General features: G+C 39.8%; 1 long non-coding RNA gene across 1 annotated transcript; it reads left to right on the top strand.

Annotated features, from left to right (window-relative positions):
* Positions 1-4,622: 4,622 nt before the first annotated feature.
* On the top strand, positions 4,623-4,907 carry LOC144992550 (uncharacterized). The gene is made up of 2 exons (XR_013656595.1): positions 4,623-4,743; positions 4,818-4,907. It is a non-coding gene; the product is annotated as an uncharacterized LOC144992550 (long non-coding RNA).
* The last annotated feature ends 9,473 nt before the right edge of the window (positions 4,908-14,380 follow it).

Below are 14,380 nucleotides of genomic sequence, written 5' to 3'. Positions count from 1 at the left end.
GAATGTAAAAAAACAACAAAAGAAAAAACAATAAACATATTGTTGGAAAAAAAAAAATATAACGATGAGCGAACAGGCAATTCATAATATTCATGACATTAAAAAAAGCTCGTTTGGAAGATCGTCTCGTATGTTACCGAGCTGCTGCATAAATGTCTGGGGCAGCGGTTTGTTTACAACGGGACCTATTTCCGCATACGGATGATTTTTACACTACTGCGCATGCCCAGATGATTCATTCCGAACGAGAGTGTGAGCCATGGGAACGTTTGTTCTAATCGGAAAAAGGTTTTCTGTGCCCATGTGCACGGGTGAATTTTAACCCGACCATTGATCCGATCAAGATATTCTGCCCATGTAACCGCGGCTAGTGTTCTCTTGACGATATTTCTATTAAAAAAGCAAAAGGAGCTTTCATCAGATCCCAGCAAAGTGGGTGGAGCTTGGTGAAAAGAGAACATCTGATTTCTGCAATCTAGAGAAGAATGCTATAAAGAAACTTCATATTAATAATCAGATGCTCTGATCCTCAAATGATCTCTAAAGAAATAAGATCATTTTATAATAAACTGTAGTCGTCATCCTATTCTGAGTCCCACACTGAAACATTTTTCCAGACAATTAAAGGTTTGATTCCTAAGATTGATGACAATTTTAGAAACTCTTGTGATTCAGAAATAACTTTGCAGGAATTAGAGAAGCTGTAAGCTGTCTGTCCAAGGATAAAGCTCCAGGATGTGACGGACTGACCAGTAACTTTTGGAAATTCTTCTGGGAGCAAATCAAAGATTTAATTTTTGAAATGTTTAAAGAAATTATTCAAAATGGATCTCTAAAATACAATGAAACATCGTGGAATCACCCTTATTCCTAAGCTGGGTAAAGACCCAACATGTCTAGATCATTTATAACTCTTTTGAATACTGACTGTAAACTTCTAACGCATATATTTGCAAACAGACTCAAGTCAGACATAATCTCTGAAACGCAGTCTGGTTTTATTAAAGGTCGCTCACTTCATAATAACTTAGGCCTTGTTCTGGATATGATTGACTATGAACATCTCATAGAGACAGACGGTTTTATTCTATTCTTAGATTTTTACAAGGCCTTTGATATGATTGAGCATAATTTCATGTTTCAAACTCTGCAATTCTTTGGTTTTGGTAACAAATGTATTAACCCTTGTTCTATCCTAGGCACTTTAACATTGGGAGTTGGGTCATCTAGACCCACTAGACAGTGCTCTGAACCTTTTTTCTTCAATGATTTGTGATCTTCACTGGTGTCCATGGATTACATGAAATCTTTCCACCTTTATCCACCTTTGTCATGGTAGGGAGAACACCTCAATGGAAGGGGGGTGGGGTCATCTAAGATAGCACAAGGGTTAATACAGTTAAAACCTTTCACTATGAAACCAGTAGTTGTTTGTTTACCTCAGGGGACGTCTCACAGATTTAACATCAACAAAGGTAGAAAACAAGGTCGTCCCATTTCACCTCTTCTATTCACTGCAGCAGCAGAAATGCTGTCTTTGCTCATCAAAAATACTGACTTTGGTAAGCTGTCAGTTGAAAATGCTGAATTTTCAATAAGCCAACTAGCCGACCATACAACAATTTTCCTGAATAATCTTCATGACATCCCAAGATTCCTAAAACTATTGACATCTTTTCAAAAACTGAACCTAAGGCCTCAAACTGAACCTAAACAAATGTGAGATCTGACCCATTGAACCCATTAAACATGAACATTATTGAATGTTTATAATATTCTGATTAAATCCACAGTTAAATACGTCGGAATGCATAGAAGTAAAAACAAAACAGACTTGGAGAAACTGAACGTTTGGGTTATATATTTGATTTTATTGATTTATTTCCAGCATTGTAGACAAAGCAATAAAGAGTTTACACATATTTATCAAACTCATTACAGAAATGATGAAATGCATAGATTCAAAAGACAGAAAACAACACAAAAATGTCCCTTAAATCATATATGCTTAATTATATACAGTGATCATTAACTGAGGTATAAGTAGAGTTTGATTTATTGCTTGAAAAGGAGCGGGAAGAAGCGAGCTTATATAACCCCCCCCCCCCCCCCCCCCCCCCCCACTGAGTCCATTCATTTGATAGTTTTACAGAGTTTTAAATCCGGTTCTGATCCAATAGATTCTCTTCAAGTAACTAAATCCAGTGCCTAGAAATGATTGATGATCTTCAGAAAACATTCATTCATGATTTCAGTAAACAGTAACGGTACCGATATGTAATAATAATTGATTATCATTAGAACACATGATCACATTAAACTAGTAATTATTGCTTCACATTGCAGATCAAGTAAACAAAATTAATAACTTATTGATTGTAATTCAAACATTTCAGTAATCATTATTCCACATTACAATGTAACACTCAGTGGTTGTAATTAAAAGAGCTTTGATTATTTCACCACAATCGATTGATTTGGAATTATTCAATCACCTGTTGATCCTTAAATCCTCTTGTCTTCATATCCTGAAATCAGAGTTTCTTTCTACATTCATTCATTCATTTTCTATACCGTTTTATCCCTTTCGGGGTCACGGGGCTGCCGGAGCCTATCCCGGCCACTTGTGGGTGAAGGCAGGGGGGACACCCTGAACAAGTCGCCAGTTTGTTGCAGGGTAGAATGTCCTCACTCACACACCCATTCACTTCTGCACTCACACCTATGGTCAATTTAGAGTTGCCAATCAACCTATGAAGCATGTTTTTGGATGGTGGGAGGAAGCCGGAGACCCCGGAGAAAACCCACGCATGCACGGGGAGAACATGCAAACTCCACACAGAAAGGCCCCCCTTTGATGTTCTGTTTTTCACGTCCCCCAGCCGGGACTTGAACCGGGGGCCTTCTTGCTGTGAGGCAAGAGCGCTAACCACTGCACCACCGTGCAGCCCTTCTTTCTACATTTTCTTGAATATTTGAGCTCATTTCTTAAACCGTTCCAGAGTTTAGTGCCACACCGACACACAGAAACTTTTCTTTGTGGTTCTGATCAGTTTGATCTTGAAGTTCCTACATCCCCTCAGTCTGTAGCCTCCTTCATTTTCTAACAACTGTTTCTGGATGTTGAATGGTAACGATTTCCCACTGGCTCTGTATAAAAGTTGTGCAGTGTAAAAATCAACAAGGTCAAACAGTTTTCAAAGTCTAGATTGATAAAATAAATACAAATCATCAAATCAACCTTTATTTATATAGCACTTTTTCAACAACATATGTCACTCAAAGTGCTGTGCATAAAAAACAATAAAATTTAAAAACAAGATGACAAGACAAACCGTGCGACCCCCCCCCCCCACACAAAAACACACACACACACACATCAATAAATAAATGAATAAATAAATAAAAAAGTGATAAAATGATAGAATGTAGAGACCAGGCTTTGTCCTGACGTGGGGAAACGATATTTTGGGGACATGTCCACACCAGCGACCCCCCAACCCAAGTTCACGGAGAACACTACCACAGAACCCCCCAGATCCGATCAAAAGAGTCAGACCCAGGAGATCCCACTGCAGCGACCCCGCTCACTGAGAAGGGTCAGTCACTGATGTGGAGGATCCCTCAGAGGGAAACACTGGAGTGTAATAAAATGTAAAAGGAATAAAATTAAAATATGTATAAAACATAGACAAAAAACAAATAATTACATAAACCTTAATAGGCATATGAAATAGTAAGAGCGACTTAAAAATTAATAGAATAAATAAATAAATAAATGTATTTACATACACATATAAAACTAGTTAAAAGAAAAATAAATAATTAAAATATTTTGAAAATAATAATAATAAATAAATAAATAATAATAATAAAAAAATTAAAAATCCTAAAATTCAACTAAAAGCTAAATTAAAAAGGTAGGTCTTGAGCCTTCCTTTAAAAACATGAACAGTCTCTGCGGCCCTTAGGCTACGTTCACACTGCAGGGCTTAATGCTCAATTCGGATTTTTTGAAAAAATCTGAATTGTTTGTTAGACCGTTCACATTTCCAAGTAAATCCAAACTTTTGTGATCTCCAGTGTGACCGTGACACGACCCAAACGAGACCCGCATGCGCAGAAGCCAGAAGAATACTCAACGGTGAACGACGTCACTTGTTGTTTGCGGAGCAAACGTTAACAATGGATGTCAACAACAGTGTTGTCAAAAGCGGAGCTCTTTTTGTAATATTACATTTATTTTCACCAAGGAGCAGCACAATTACAATCTACTCATTTTAAGAAGGCAATGGAGTCGGGATGGTCTGTACCCACTGTAGTGGAAGAGGAATGTGTATGTGTTGGGGCCGCGCCCCCGCGTGTGTGTGTGTGCAAGCGCGTGCGCGATAGAGAATGGGGGGGGGGGCAGTGTGGGCGCGCATTCATGTTGTGTGTTACGGAGGACGGTAATTGTAAATGCAGTTTAAATTTATATATTTTATTGAAGTTCATGGGTTGTGAAATGTTTAATATTTGGTGATTTAATTTTATTTCTTTGGAGTGTACAGTGAATTTTGTTTGATTTTGTTCAGAAGAATTGTATTATTCTCGCGAGAATTTGAGCCTTTTATGTTGGCCGCAGGTGAGCACGTCTTTTGCTCACGAGGTTGCAGCAATTAAGAGTTCAAGCTGGGAGAAAGAGCTGCAAAAAAGATTACTTTGGACTCAAAGAGACTCTTTTTCTTGACAAGCGGAAACGAGGTATTTGTTATGCTTGTTTTTGTGTTATTTTGTATTGTTCATTTCTCCTGAAACGTGTATAATTTTTGTTATAGTTTTCACGGCGTAATGAAAGCGAAGGCACGCAATGTCCCACAAAAAGTGTGATGACCTGCAGAAGTGCAAATAAACGCCCGTTGTAACCCGACCTGTGTTGTCATGAGAAGAGTCACAGTGAGAACTCGACTGCTCCACACGGGGAGGAGACAGGAGACTGCAGCGTGAAGCCCGCTAAGCAGAGCCGAGAGGCACGAGGAAGCCGACGCCCATTTCCTTACCGCATGCAGGCAAGCAGATGAAAAGACTGTCGGAAGCGCAGCTGGTCCATTGAATCCCAGAAAGTTAATTTCCAAAAAGTAAAGAAATAGTGTAAAAAGGGGATTTAAAGGTTGCAGCTAAGGAAATAAGTTATTTGTTATCTTTGGAATTCTAAGGCGTTTCTACTATATTGTTAGATATCAAGAAAATGTTTTTGTGACTTATTTAAAAAGAAAAAAAAAAAAAGTTCATTTAAGGGGTTAAAATATTTGAAAGCAAAGTTAATACTACAGTTCATCAGTATTATTATTGTTATTTTAAATGTTTTTCCATTGCAATTTAGGCTTGAAGTGTTTTTAAATTTCATTTATTTAATTTAGTGACAGATCATTTGACTTTCATGTTTAGATAAGCTTATTACATTTGAAAATTTAAACAAGTTAAAAATATTGTCTAAAATATATATTCCTAAATATTTGCACACTTACTCACTTGATAAGATGTCACATGCACAAACACACAAGCAAGAGGAGCAAGCTGAGCCATCTGCCCAAGTTGAAAATGTTCACCTTACTCCTGAAGAAGAAGCAAAAACACTACGAAGAAGTGAAAGAATTCGAAGCTTGACTGAAAAAGGAAAAGAACTCCAAAATGAAAAACTGAAAACAATGGAACGCAAGTACAGAATGACATATGAAAAGTGGAGATATCATGCAAGAATCAGTAAAGAAATGTTATCAGATGAAGTTTCCGAGGAGGAGCTAAATGAAATAATTGAGGACCTTCAAGTTACCTCTTCTGCTGTACAGGGAATGTACGATGAGCTGCGCCAAGTATGTACGCCTGAGTCAGACCTGCGGCGCAAGGTTGATACCTGTATGTCACTGTCAAGATTTATTATCCAAAGGGCTAAAAGACAGCTTCAAGGGTCACCAGCAGATGAAGATGAGGAACCTTGGCCAGATGTTGGATCAATCTTAAATTCAACAGTTTCGTCATCTCAGTCAATGTCTGATCGGTCAAAGTGTGATTCTTTTCACTCAAGTGTCCAATCAGCTAAAAGAAGAGAAGCTGCTGCAGAAGCTGCTGCATGTCAAGAGGTTTTGGCAGTGTTGGAGGAACAAGAAAAGGAAGCAGTTGAACTTCAAAGGCTGGAGGCTGAAGATAAAGAGCGTCTTGTTCAGTTTGAATCAGAGAAACAAGCTAGACTTCAGGCTATACAAGACAAACGTAGAAAACTTGAACGACTCGAAGAAGTCAAAAAGCTAAATGCTGCTAAAGCTAGAGTAGAAGTCTACGACCAAGCAGAGGTTTCCCTCATACAAGGTAACACTGAAAGAGTAAGTACTTCTCAAAAATTTCCTTTGACAAAGTCATCATCTATGCTTCAAAGACCAAGACCTCCTGTGATTCCTAAGTCTTTTCCAGCCCCTGTTCAAACACTTGATGCCTCAAGTCCTCCATTTATTCCACAAGCTATCACATACCAAATGACGACACCCCTAACAACCACGACTCATATGCAAGACAGTGCAAACTTTGTTAGTATTTTAGCAGAAGCCATAAGTGCTAATCGTCTTCCAACACCTGAGCCCGCAGTTTTTACTGGAAATCCTTTGAAATTCAAAGATTGGCAAGTGTCTTTTCAGACACTAATAGACAAAAAAAATATACCAAAGAATGAAAAGCTGTTCTACCTTCAAAGGTATCAAAAAAGGCTGTAGAAGGATTTTTCATGCTCGGAACAGAGGCTGCATATGACTCAGCGTGGCAGATTTTGGAAAAACGATTTGGTGATCCATTCATCATAGGGAAGTCTTTCAGGGATAAACTCTACAGTTGGCCAAAAATAAGTTCAAAGGATGCACATGAACTTAGAGAATTTGCAGACTTCCTCCAGAGCTGTGAAAAGGCTATGTCACATGTAAAGACCTTGGAAGTTCTCAATGACTGCAATGAGTGCCAAAACATCTTGCTCAAACTTCCAGATTGGTTAGTTTCCAGTTGGAACCGCAAGGTTATGGAAACCAGAGAAAACTTTCACACGTATCCAAGGTTTAAAGAACTAGTGGACTTCCTCTCAAGAGAAGCAGATCTTGCTTGTGATCCTGTATTTTCAGTACAAGCATTAAAGAGTGTGGAAGGAGAAAAACCCAAACAACCAAAATATATACCAGTTCAAGCTAAGACTCTGTTCACAAACACAACAGAAAGAAGTAACCCACCATGTGCATTTTGTAAACATTCAGGACATTTCATCGCAGAATGTAAAAAGTTCTGTGAAAAGAATTTGCAAGACCGTGTTAAGTTTGTGCAAGCAGAAAAGCTCTGTTTTGGCTGTTTGAAGGCTGGCCACCAGTCAAAAAGGTGCTACAAAAGAAGTACATGTGGAAAATGTCAGAAGAAGCATCCCACCTGTTTGCACAATGATGACTTTAAAGAGCAGCAAAGGTCAACACTTCAAAATCCAAAGGATAAAATAACAGAAGATGAAAACACAAAGAAAACCATTGAAGCAGCAACATCAAACAGAGTGATACAAGAAAGTCAAATTTCACAAACCTCCTCCATAGTACCAGTTTGGGTATCATCTTCAAAAGAACCAGATCGAGAGATTCTTGTTTACGCGTTATTAGACACCCAAAGTGATACTACTTTCATTTTAGATGAAGTAGCACAAGATCTCAACACCCACAAGGAAAATGTAAGTCTGCGTTTGTCCACAATGTCATCCAAGTTAGCAAGTATTTCATGTCAAAGGCTAACAAACCTACAAGTAAGAGGATACAACTTGGAAAGAAGAATCTCACTGCCACCAGTCTTCACACGAGAATATATTCCAGCAAATAGATCACACATCCCAACATCAGCTACTGCTCTAAAGTGGACTCATCTGGAAAAGTTGGCTGACAAGATCCCACCTTTGCTGTCTTGTGAAGTCGGCCTTCTTATTGGGTATAACTGCCACCAAGCCCTTCAACCAAAGGAGATTCTGCCTGGGAAAGAAACTCAGCCATACTGTCAACGAACTGATCTGGGCTGGAGCATTGTTGGCTGCTCACAATCCTCAAGTGATTGTGTTGACTCTATAGGAGTCAGCCACAGAATAATAGTCTGCCAAGTAACACCGTCTGCACAGTCATCAGTTGAACTCAGGAGAGAAGTAAGCTTTGTATGTCAAACTCAAATAAGAGAAATCACTTCAACAGAAATTATCAGAGCATTAGAGTCAGATTTCTCAGATCAAGCATCAGATGTTAATCAAGTCTCTCAAGATGACCTTCTCTTCTTGTCAAAGGTAAAGGCAGGCATCAGGCAGAAAGAAGATGGCCACTATGAACTCCCACTGCCATTCAGTGATGACAAGCCTGAGCTTCCAGATAACAAAACTTATGCACTGCACAGGTTAGCCTCATTAGAGCGACGGCTGCGAAAGAATGAACAGTACTTCAAAGATTATGTTCATTTTATGAATGACATAATATCAAGAGGAGATGCTGAAAAGGTTCCACATTCTGAGTTGGATAACCAGCCTGTATGGTACATTCCACACCATGGGGTTTACCATCCACACAAGCCAAGTAAGATCCGTGTGGTGTTTGACTGCTTGTTGGGTTCAAACAACCTGCAACATCATAACAATTCAAAAAGGAAAGAAAGACCAACGGACAAAGGTACCTTTACGAGGAGAGCAGACAGAGATCTACCCAGTAAACAATCTCTCTCCCCTCTGGCGCAAATTCTGCTGCCTCCTCTTTTAATAAGTTGATTTGGGTTGTCCCTAAGTTACACATGCGCTGAGCTCTAAGGAGGGGAAACAGATAAAAACACAACTGCAGCGCTATCAGAAAGCATTTATTACAACATGTCTATCCTTCCACAGTCTTCTCAAATCATCTCTGGACCTGCAAAGCCGTTTCTCACAGATAAACTAACACAGAGCGTCCTTCGATTCATTTTAGACATAGCTAACACAGGTTCTCAGGAGAATGCTGAAAAGACGCAAAGATAAACATTTTCTCCCAAGGGTGTCACCTCCACCTTCCTGTGAAACAGATTTGGACACACACAGACACTTCTGCAAACATGATTAAATCACCTATACATATATAGCAAGGTGATGCATAAAATAAGCAAATATGAGATAACCTATATACATTATTCCAACATAACTCCCCCCTGTTTATCCATATCTGCGCAAACGTAACATCACTATTAGTCAGCCACTTCACAAGATTTCTAACTGTAAGATCATGTTTACGAGCACAAACACATTCACACTTGGAGGGTGTGTGTTGGAGACACTTACACAGATGGGACGCAGCTGGGTCTCTTCAGGTCTAATAGCTGTGGAGATGAGACGATTGCACAAAGAACGCAGGCAAGGAATACAACAGCATCCACACAAGGTCAAGATGGCCATAAATATAGCTATGGACACCAAAGGGGAAGCTACCAATTAGTGGTACTTCCCAAACACATCCAGCCAGGAGTCCCACATGGTGGTATCAACACCGGAATGGTCTTTCATCTTACCATTGAGAGTGCGAAGGCCCTCTTTGGCCTTGGTCAGACTGCTGTCTGCAGCGGTGTTGTTAGGAATGAACGTGCAACACTGTTCACTGAACATGGTGCACACGCCACCCTTTTCAGCCATCAGCATGTCGAGAGTGATCCTGTTCCTGAATGCCATTATAGATGTAACAGAAAGCTGTTCATGCACAGCTTCAAACCCTTCTCGTGTCCAGTTACCTAATTTTTTGGACGTTGTAGTGGATGTAGTTGATCCTGTCCACGCCTTTGACAATCGTACACCACCAACAGAGTGAAGATCCCCAGCCGGCAGCCACCTGATTAATCAATGTACATTCATCTGGTACTCCATAAGGAACCCCTATGGCGTCTATGTAAGTAGGGTCAGTGTCTGTCAGCCACACTTCCCGCTTATGGCGAGGTTTCCATCTGTGAGGATAAATACCAGACATTTCAGCAACCAAAACATAAACTGTTATAGGATACACAGAAAAAGGTAACAGAATTTAGTTTCAAGAAGTTGCAAGTTAAAAATAGTAGCAGTATTCTCTGGGTTTAGTGGATTTCCTTTAGCCATTAGTCGTCTTGGGCAAACATTAGTGGGTGGACTTACAGTCCTCCTCTCAGTCGAAAGGGTTGTTCCATTTTCATACCCAGGGGGGCGCAAGTACTGCCAGGTATGCCACACTATAACAATGGTTATGATCACAACAACAATACATTTCACACAAATTTGAAAACCCTGGTTTACCATCTCGACCAACTGTTATTTCTTTTTTCGTCGTCTATATGGGTTGGTGGCTTTACAGGAGGCTTCACTGACTTTCGGGTCTACCCAGACTCCAAACGTCTGAGTCCACCCTATTATCAGACTTTAGCTCACCTTCCACCTTTGAGTTTCCAGTCGAGATTACCTTTTTACAATATAAACAATATGTCAGGTGAACACAGGTGGATCTTCCAGCGAATTTGACTGCAGTAGGAGTGGCCAGCAGTGCCTGGTATGGCCCCTCCCACTTGGGTGAATACCAGTGTTATTTCTTGATGCTTCTTATCAGAACCCAATCACCTGGTTCTAAAAGCTGGTTTTCCTGCTGAGGGGCAAAAGGTTTTTCATTAGTCAAGATGTCTCTTTGTTTTACTAAAACGGCCCTCATATAGTCAGCCAGGTTTGCTTCTTTATTAGTCTCCCATTGGTTTTTAAACTGTGGTAACCTGTAAGGTCTTCCAAAAAGGGTCTCGGCCTTATTGCACTGGTAATGTTAATTTCTATGCACAGTTTCACTAAATCTAGACACTGAGTCCAGTGTCCACAATACATTCCTTCAGCCTATTGTTAATTGTACCAGTCATTATTTCTACTAACCCTGCACTTTGCAGGTGGTAGGCACAGTGATTCTTTACGACAATGTCAAGTCAAGCCAAGTCAACTTTATTTATAAAGCGCTTTTAAAACAGCAGGAGCTGACCAAAAGGCTTAACAATGCAGAATAAAACAAAACAACAAACTAAAACAAACGGTATAAAATCAAGAAGTTAAATAAAAATAAATAAGACCAATAAAAACATCAACTCACACCGAGTTAAACCCCAGAGAGAAAAAGTGAGTTTTTAACTTGGATTTAAAATCATTCAACGAACGGGCCTTCCTAATCTGCATAGGGAGTGCATTCTACAAGCTGGGGCCAGCAACGGCAATTGCTCTGTCCCCCCTGAATTTCTGCCGTGTCCTTGGCACATCCAGGAGCAGCTGGTCAGCTGATCTAAGTGAGCAGGAAGGGGAATGCAGGTGTAGCAGCTCAGAGAGGTAGGGCGGAGCCAGACCACTTAAAGACTTAAAAACAAATAAAAGATTTTTTTTTTTTTTTTTTTTAAAAACTCTAAAATGGACAGGCAGCCAGAACTGGTGGGATATGCTCTCTCTTCCACGTTCCAGTTAACAAGCGTGCACCAAAGTTCTGCACCAGCTGGAGACGGGACAAGGATGAGTGAGGGGCACCGAAGAAAAGAGAGTTACAGTAATCCAGCCGAGTTATAACAAAGGCGTGGATTACTGTCTCAAAGAACTTTCTTGATAAAAACAATTTGACTTTAGCCAGCTGCCTTAACTGAAAGAAGCTGGATTTCACCACCGAACTGATCTGCTTGTCCAAATTTAAAACCAATGTCCATCTTCACTCCTAAATTTGTCAGAGTAGATTTAACGGATTGAGTGAGAGAGCCCAGAGCTATTGGGTGTGACTCACTGTTGACACTGGGACCGAAGACAATCACCTCTGTGTTTTCGTCATTGAGGTGGAGAAAATTTAAGAGCCATCCAGATTTGTAATTTCTTCGAGCACTTAATTAAAGGGCTGATGGAGTGGGCATCCTGCTTTGTTATTGTATTAATGTGAAACATAGTTCCTATCCTTTTCATAATTCGATTAACAAAATGAGACCCATTGTCACTATAAATAATAATATATATATTTTTTTTTTCCCAGGTATACCATACTGAGGAATTACATCTTTGCATAATGCTTTGGCTACTGTTATTGCATCAGGATGTTTTGCTGGGAACAATTCAATCCATTTAGAGAATGCATTATCATTACCAGACAGAATTTTGCGTTTTAATTCTATCAAGTCCATGTGTATAACCTGAAACGGATATTGGGGAGTTGGAAACTTCCCTCGTGTTGGTCTAAGATTTCCCTGAGCATTGTGCTTACATGCTCCTATAAAAAAATTTTTGAATAAGAATTAAATCCAATATTTGTTTACTTGTCCCATCATTCCCCCCGTTGACCCATGGGTCACCCCATGGGTCAATATAGCTGCCCATTTAAAAATAGTTTTTTTTATAAAGTAAGTTTGTTTTCTGGTCATACATATATACTATTTAGGAGTTTAGCATTATGTTTGTTCCAAAGCTCTTTTTCAGGTTCCAATCTCCGTTGTTGCATTTCTTTAAGTATTACTTTGTCAACCTCCTCATTTTTCTATGAAGAACCATCTACATAAAGTATTACACCTTTCGTCAGTGGTTGATCTATTAGGTAATTTCTGCTCTGTGCTGTTTTTTCTGCTAATTCTTGGCAATCATGCACACTTCCACCATAAGGAAGTGGCAACATTGTAGCAGGGTCCAACTGGGTGCACCATTCTATCGTGAGGTGCGGTTGGAACAGTAATGTGGCCATGCAGGATAAGTGTCCCGCAGGCGACAAAAAAAAAGTTAAGTTCATCTGTAAAAGTAATGCTAAAACTGCATGCGAAACCTTAAGGGTCATTGGGTGGAATAGTACTATTGTTGCACTTACTTCTACTGCCATTGATGCCGCAATTGGTGTCCTAACGCAATGCGGCAGTACACATGCCACACCATTTAATTTTGAAGAGAAATAAGCTACAGGTTTCATTTTGTCTCCATGTTGTTGGACTAAAACTGAGGTCAATAAATTACCTTTGCAGTCTACCATTTATACAAAAGGTTTACTATAATCAGGTAACTCTAAGGCTGTGCTGGACACCAGAACCTGTTTAATGTTACCAAAGGCCGTGTCCGCTTCTTGTGTCCAGGTTACAGGGGAATTCATTTTTAAAATTTTGTCATACATCAACTTTTGGAGAGAAACCATTATTTCAGCATAGTTTGGTACCCAGTTCCTGCAATAATTAAACAGACCTAAAAATGACATCATTTGCTTCTTCGTTAGAGAATTTGGTGCTTGCAGAATTGCAGTTTTCCATTCTTCCATAATTGTGCGTCCTGCTGCGCTTAAATATGACAAAGATATTTTACCTGTTCCCTGCACAGCTGTAATTTATTTTTACTGACTTTGTGGCCTTCATCAGCTAAATGTTTTAACAGTGCCACTGAATCCTTCATACAAGTTTTTTTTTTTCTCTGGTGATGCTATCAGAACATCATCAACATAAATTATTTTTTTACTTCCCCTGGAGGTTGGAATTTTTGCCATGCTCGCTATCATTTCGCACTAACCTTGGGGTAGTCTGGTGTAAGTGTACCTTTGGCCGTCATATGTGAACACAAACCAGTACTGGCTGTCCTTGTGGACAGGCACAGGAAAGAATGCATTACTGAATGTCTACCACTGTGAAGGCGGCTGCATCCGATCCTAACGAGTTCAGTAATGTATAGGGGTCAGGCACACAGGGTGCTCTTTGAATAACTGCATTGTGTACTGCTTGTAAGTCTCATACCATCCTCCAACCAGTGGAGGGCGCCTGTTTTTTCACTGGAAATATAGGAGTATTACATGGTGAGTCATTGCACTTTATAATTACTCCTGCAGCTATTAAATCTGAAATTACTGGTTTAATACATTCTTGTGCATCTGGTCTTAAAGGGTTTTGTCGAACACATGGTCTATATTCTGTTTTTGGTCTAATCTGAACTGGTAAAGCGCCTTTAATTAACCCTACATCTGTGGGTCCTTTAGACCACAGAGTGTCAGGGAGATCCTTTAACAGATCTTCCTCCTCCTCAGTTAACACTAATAATCATCTGGCCCAGTCCTTTAGTTTTTCTTCCAAATGCACACCCATTTTAACAGAAGTTGTCCAAACAAAGCCACTCGAGTCAGTCCAGTTGAGGGACTTCCCTGGATGTGGGGTGATAGTGTTGGAATCCAGTCATCAGCACCTTCCCCCATCCTAACCATATCCCCCAGATCCTGCCACTGCTGATTGTGCCCATTCAGCATGAAGACATGCCAAAGGTGATTTAAAATTCAACATGTTTTCCCCCATTTTTGCAGCTACAGCTGCACTGCATACAATTATGTAAAAGTAATTTTAGTTGCACTAACTCTAACTGAGA

This window comes from Oryzias latipes, chromosome 1, assembly GCF_053564925.1.
Source record: "Oryzias latipes strain Hd-rR chromosome 1, Olatipes_Hd-rR_3.1".
Lineage (NCBI taxonomy): Eukaryota > Metazoa > Chordata > Actinopteri > Beloniformes > Adrianichthyidae > Oryzias > Oryzias latipes.
This window is presented reverse-complemented; position numbering and strand designations above follow the sequence as displayed.